This window comes from Vombatus ursinus, unplaced genomic scaffold (genome assembly GCF_900497805.2).
Source record: "Vombatus ursinus unplaced genomic scaffold, bare-nosed wombat genome assembly UNPS02015066.1, whole genome shotgun sequence".
In the NCBI taxonomy this organism is placed as follows: Eukaryota; Metazoa; Chordata; class Mammalia; order Diprotodontia; family Vombatidae; genus Vombatus; species Vombatus ursinus.
The window spans coordinates 4,758,041-4,765,791 of NW_020954844.1; positions in this window are offsets into that span (position 1 = coordinate 4,758,041).

Consider the following 7,751-nt stretch of genomic DNA (forward strand, 5'->3'; position numbering starts at 1 on the left):
ATATGGATGGTATTTTCATCCTCATTTTATAGATGTGGGAAGATCATGGAAGTTAGATTATGTATGCATAGTCACATAATAAGTAAGTGACCAAAATAGAGATCAAAACCAAGTTGTTTTTCTTTTTTTCCTGACCCTATGGCCAATATAATTATCACTAAGCTACATAATTGTCAAATAGTAGATGATCTATGGGTAGGGCCAAATGAATCTGAACCGTGATAATCTAATAGTCTTCAGTAGGAGGAAAGGCAAAAGAAATTTAGGGATCTTCAGAAGGAAGAAGGAAAAGGCTAACATTGTTCTTCTTTGATCAACATAAATTTTTTTTTCATTGTTTGATTAAATTTTATTCATTCTATTTAGATGATTAAATAGAATGTCTCCTTTCCCCTCTACACATATTTCTAACAGGCATTGATAAGATTACTAGGCAGGGCATTATTGAATTGGTAGTTTGATGTGATGCCCACAACAACTTCTAGACTGTTTTCCTCTTAATTCAGTGAGCTGTCAGCTGACTTTGAACTTTTTCATTAGGAATTCTCATCAAAATCATCTCTCTACATAATAATGAGGGCACTTTTCATCTTCAAAGGCCTTTTCAGGAACTAATGAACAAAGTCTCAAAGCATCTCTGTGAGGTACAGAGCCCACTAGGGATTCAATTCCCTTTCATGACCTGCAGGTGAGGCTAATGCATATGGGATGAGTTGAAGATGATGGACTCCAGCAACAGCCCAGTCCAAACCCTGGGGATAATGGCAACTGCCTATAGGGTAAGCCAGTCAAGGCAAGAAGAAGTCAAATCCATGAAAACTCTATGGAGGGTAAAATTGGAAACAAGTGGTTTCTTTGTTGATTAGAGAAAGTCTGACAAATTGTGACATATGGATATAATGAAATATCATTTTTCTGGAAGAAATGACAAATCTGAGGAAGTCAGAGAATTATGAAGAAACTTGCATGAAACAATGCAGAATAAAAAGAGCAAAACCACCATAAGAGTTATATGCACATAAATAATGTGGATAAAAAGACATGGAAACACACCTGGATTCAGATAAATTTTACCAAACAATCTAAATTTGGTCAAAGAGGGATTGAGAAAGTCTTCTTCCAAAGAGATAAGTATAGTATGATAGGTGTGTTGTTGTGCATATTGTCAGATGTTATTCCTTGGTTAACAGTTATTACTTAACTGTCAGAGAGAGAGAGAGAGAGAATAGATAATATAGATATTCAAAAGGCATCTTTTTTTTTAAGGAGGCAAAAAAAATGCCATGATGTTCTTATCCTGGTCCATCTCCACTGATGTCATGATTAACTCCCAGAGTCAGTCATCAAAATGTTATTAATTTCATCTTCAGTGGCACAACTTTTCCTTTTTATATTCTTTCTCCAATTCTTTTAACCCTATTCACATGCAAAATAGTTTCCTTTCTCTTCCTTTAATTCATAGAAACTTAAATATCAAGAAAGGAGTTGTCAAATAAGTTTCAATAGATTGAAAGAATTTAGGTACTGATGGTGAACAATGCACATTTTAAAATACTCTGGAATCCTCTATATAAGCCCTACTCAATGCAGTAGAGGTCTTTGTCTCTCCCATTAGAAATAAATACTTGTTGATAGATTGATTTCTTTAGGTTACCTAACATTCTTTGGGTAGCAATAAAAGGTCACATTTTAGGCCTCAATTTTGCTCTATAACTGGCTCACCTTCTTTTCTGGTCCCATATATCTTGGATTACAGCTTTACAATTCCTCATCAGAATAGCTTATTTATGATAAATTGTAAAATGCAGCAGATTACTTACGTCCAGCCTATGTTGTCTGTATCATCACATACCTTGTACACACGATTCTTCTCAGGTTGGGGAATTACAGTTAAATAGGGTCACTGGAAGAATGTAAATGCTAAAAATATGAGATTTTATGTCAGGGAGCTGGGATAATTAATGTGTTTCAAAATTTCCAAAATGTAATACTTGCCAGTCTCTTTTTTGAATTCATTTTTATGTATAAATTCTTAGACTACGCTTTGATTTATTCCTAGTATTAACAGTTAGAACACATGCAGCTATTGTCTTCCTAGATCTAATCTAACATATGACACCTTGGATAATTCTATTCACTTATGTGTAATAATTAAGTGGTTAGAATTATGTCATGTTACAAAGTCTTCTAAGTGCTTTAAAAGACAGAAAAAACTGATAACTAAGGAAGTATTGAGTCACAACTAAGTTCACATACAAAGGGCGTGTTGCTTTCCTGTCAATCTCACTTCCTTCCTGGTGGATTGCTGTGAGCAACCAGGTTGCAGAGGGGGAAGTAGGATGTGGAGGGAACTGCTAAATGTTAGAGTAGAGGAAAACAAAGTCCACAGGTAATAGAGAATGGGCACTATTGTAATTTATAAAGGTCATCAGGGCCCTAAGGTAAATAACAATGGCCATCAGGTAAACATTTAAAATATCATATGAAGCTAAGGGGTAACTCAAGAGTACTAGCTCTGATAGTCATTTTCTCCATTCATGGGGCCTTCATAAAGTTCTTCGGTACCACTAACCTCTGGCTTCCAAGAATCAGTTCCTTTCTAGAAGCCATAGCCAGGACTTGTCTCCATCACCAGCAGTAAAGATTCCCATAGCCACTCCTCAGGTAACTATTTTTCCATACCCATTTTCAGATGATCACTCTGCCAATGGTCCTTGACACTACCTCTGGTGATTACTCTGGTGGAACCTCTGATGCTGCATCCAAACTTTAAAAATTCATAAGCTCATAACTTGGTCCATTGTATCTCTGGATACTCTGTTGCCTATAATTGGGGAAGAATAAGCACCAAAGAATCAGAGGCACCAGGTGCTCATGGGCACATGACCACTCAGTGGGGTAAAGTAGATTGCTTCAGCTCCCCCTACCAACTGCTCAAAATAGTTGTGCCTTACTTGATGCCAGTAAGAAAACAGACTGAGTGATCACCCTTGTCCTTTAGTAGGTAGGTTCAGTTCCAGCTCATCACTTCCTAATTCTTCTATTCTGGATCCATATCCAATTGAAAGACTTTCGTCATGTACCAACCTTTCAATCAATAATAGCCTAAAATCAACTCTCCAAAGCTATTATGTTAGAAACCAGGCAGGAAACATGCTCAGTGCAGCATATTAGGAAGAGCAAATCTAAGGTTTGGGTCCTTATTGTCAAGTTTATATATTGTTTAATTACCTCCCCCTTTCATTTCTCAGATATAGATATAGTTATAGATATAGATGTAGCTATAGACATAGGTATAGACATAGACATAAACATAGATTCTATAAATTTTCCCCAGGGCTTTATCCTTAGCTCTCTTATATTCTCTCTCTCTCTATTCTCCCCTAAATACATGTATACACACACACACACACACACACACACACACACACACACACACACACACACACACTTGAACTCGGGGTGGTGGTGGGAGTAGGGGTGGTGGGGATGATGAACTAACCAGGGGAGAGAATGGAGAGTGTGAAATAGAGAGTGCTGAGAAAATTGCCTTAAGGAATACTTATGTTTAAGACATGAGAAGCAAAAGAGAAGCAAATGAGACTTAGGAAAAATGGCAAGACAGGTAAGAAGAGAATCAAAAACAAATAGAATCATTGAGAAGAAAGGGGGTGGTAGTGGGTAAAGTGTGTCAGAACTTCCATAAAGTGTCCCAACTCATCAACCAGAAGGGTGAGTTATATTACCTGCCTAGAATATTATCAAAGGATATATGAAGGAAGATATTGCAACCAAAGAAGGAACCGATAAATTGAAATATATATTGAATGATTTACACACACACACACACAAACACAAACACACACACAAATGTGTCTAATGATAGCCATCTCTAGGGTGGGGGTGAATAAAAAATAAATTTACATGGTAACTTTATTATATATTTAGAAGGAATAGCAAGTTGTACATAATGTATTTGCAGTTTCATGTGCAATCATTTTTTGTTGCTGCTGTTGTACAATAAATGCTTACTTTATTCCACAAACTAAAATAACATGAATAAAATAACATAAGAATTCTTTAGTGACCGTGGAAAGAATAGTTTCAGTGGAATGAGCATGACATATCAAACCGCAAGAGTTTGAAGAGTGAGTTTGCAGTAGGGAAATGGAAGCAATAATTGTAGAAAATACTTTTGGAAGTTTATTAGCAAAGAAAATAAAAGGTTGTGAAGTATCACTTGAGAGCTTGAAAACATCACAGGGTCAAAAAAGGGGATTTTTTTTAAAAAGTGGGACAGAAATGAGCATATTTATAGACAGTGGGGAAGGAGCCAATTGACAAAGAGAGATTTTATATGGAATGTGGAGGGTATCAAAGAATGAATGATAGAGTAAAATCCCAGAAAGGACAGAATGATAAGGAATGAAGAACACTGATAAATGAAAGATGGCTTCTCTGCAACATAATTGAAATATCAAATAGAATACAAGTTCTATTATATTAACAATGACTTACATGGTTCACAAAAAATTTTTGTTAGAAGAAGATGGACTTGTCCCGGGGTAAGGTCAAAGGATGACAAGGAGAGAGACAGTGTTCCATTGGTACCTTTGTAATATTAGAAGAAATCTAGGAATGGTTAGGTGGCAGAAATGAACAAGAATCACTCAGAAATAGGAAACATGGGTAGGCTGTTATCTGTATCTTCTGAAGGAATTCCCAATTGGATAAGATCCCTGATCTTTCTGAATATTTAAGTATAATTTCCTCCAAATCATTAACTCTATTTATTATTACTATTATTTTTGTTATTATTAATTTATATTCCTGAAACTTAGTGCAATATCTGCCAAGTAATAAGGACTCCATGTAAGTTTTTGTTTTCTTTAATCAAATGGGAAGATAATATATTGAAGTGTAATGAGTGATCATTTTGTAATCAGAGGATTAACCTTTAAAAGTTTATTCTACTACTTTATAATGCTATGATCTTAAACAATCACTCATCTTCTCTAGGCTTCATTTCACTCCTCTGTAAAGGGAGAACATTGGATCAGATGATCTCTGTGGTCTCTTCTAAATCTTAATGTATGATCATATGGCCCTACACCCATGAGAAGATCAAACACAAAGCAATAATTTATTTGGGTATATTCAAAAGTAAATTAGAGAACACATGATTATAAGAAATAGGATCAAAGAAGACTAGAATGGAAGAATGAAGAAAAAAATGAAGCCACATTTTGCAATTATTATGATTATTTCTCAAAGTACGCATCTGTAAGAAAAAAAAAATCATGATTTCTGTAGTACAACTAACTCTGGTATCACAGGGGTTATTATTGCACTGCCATCTCATTTATTAATATACTTAATGATTTGTTTAAATGAACACCTTCCTCTGATATTCATCTTATTCTGTTGTATGGATGCCTAGGGATTAGCAACACTCTTCAGTTATTTCCAGAGACTTCCATTCTAGCCAATTAGTGTGAGACCTACTCAATAGGGATAAGGCTGGAAAAGTCCCAGTCTGTCTCTGTTTGGTAAAAAAGGAATTTTTGTGGTAAGTATTTCAATGAAAGGTGCTTTATTTTGAAATCTATCCCTCACTGCTACATAATAACATTTCTTCTCAGAGGCAGCAACCACAAACACACCCTCTGTCCAGTTAATTATTCAGTAACTAGCATTTATAAGCTGCCTACTTCCTGCCAGGCACTCTGTTAAGAACTGGAGATATAAAGAAAGAAAAAAAATAGTCCTTATTCTCAAGGAACTCACAGTCTAATGTGGGATACAACATGAAAACAACTCTGATCCTCAGGGCAATATATAACCTAAACCAAAATTTCCCAGGTCAGCCTCTCTTGGCTTCAATTTTCACACTGTACATGCCAATAAATTTGACAATCTTAGTGAAATGGATGAATATTTACAAAAAAAAATATAAATTTCTCAGATTAACAGAACAGGAAATAAAGTACTTAAATAACCCCATTTCAGAAAAAGAAGTTGAACAAGCCATAAATGAACTCCCTAGGAAAAAATCTTCAGGGCCAGATGGATTTACAAGTGAATTCTACCAAACATTTAAAGAACAATTAATTCCAATACTATGTAGACTATTGGGAAAATAAGAGAAGGAGGAGTTTTGCCAAATTATTTTTATGATACAAATATGGTACTGATACCTAAACCAGGAAGAGTCAAAACAGAGAAAGAAAATTAGAGACCAATTCCCAATTCCCAATGAATATAGATGCAAAAATTTAAATTAAAATATTAGCAAAAAGATTACAGCAACTTAACACAAGAATAATATAGCATGACCACATTGGATTTATACCAGGAATGCAGGGCTAGTTCAATATTAGAAAAACTATCAGCATAATTGATCATATCAGCAACAAAATTTACACAAACCATATGTTTATCTCAATAGATGCAGAAAAAACTTTTCGCAAAACACAACAGCCATTCCTATTAAAAGCACTGGAGAGCAAAAGAATAAATGCAGTCTTTCTTAAAATGATAAATAGCATCTACCTAAAACCATCACCCTGCATTATATGTAATGGGGACAAGTTAGAAGCATTTCTAATGAGATTGGGTGTGAAACAAGGATGTCCATTATCACCACAGTTATTTAATATGGTACTAGAAATGTTAGTTTTAGCAACAAGAGAAGAAAAAGAAATTGAAGGTATTAGAATAGGCAAAGAAGAAACAAAGCTATCACTCTTTGCAGATGATATGATGATATACTTAGAAAGTCCTAGAGAACCAAGTAAAAAACTACTTGAAATAATAAACAACTTTAGCAAAGTTGCAGATTATAAAATAAATCCACACACATCATCAGCATTTCTATATATTACCAGCAAAGCCCAACAGCAAGTGATAGAAAGAGAAATTCCATTTAAACTTACTGTAGGCATTATAGAACATTTGGGAATCTACTGCCAAAACAAACCCAGGAACTATATGAACACAATTACAAAATACTTTTCACACAAATAAAGTCAGATATAAATAATTGGAAAAATATCAGTTGCTCAATTTCCACCCTGTAAAATAACAGGGTTGGACTGCAAGAACTCTAAAGAAACTTCTGTATCTCAAGGCATTGATAGAAACACTTTATGACTATAAGCTTCACTTATTTGCAAGAAGGGCTGAAAGTTCCTATCATGAAGCATTATAGTGTGTTCTTTGGACCATTTCCACATAAAGTTCACTTTGCTCTCAATTTCCTGTGCATTGACTTGCTTCAGAAATCATAACCCATCACTTGTTTGCCACATGGAATCACTGGTTGGAGTGAGATACAATTCACTCCACAGGTAGGCTAACAGGAATCCTTTACCTTCCCCTCCACCATTCACTTGTTAATTAATAACACATTAGTTGGTGACATATTATTATAATGGCTGTGATGTATCTCTAATAATGTTATTTTCATTTTCAGTAGGGGTGGTGATGATGTTCGTGATGGTGGTGGCTACAGCATTTTTCTTGAAGCCAGGAAGATGGGTTTAATTCCTGCTTTTGATGCATATTGTACCAAGGAAGCATTCCTTCTTAACATTTCTATGCTTTAGTTTGCCTATTACACATGCACATACATGTATATTTGTATATGTACATACATACATACACATCCATATATGTTTGTATGTGTATGTGTATGTATGTGTTTATCTCACATTAAAAAAGGAGCTGTGAGAAAAATCTAGAGAGAACTG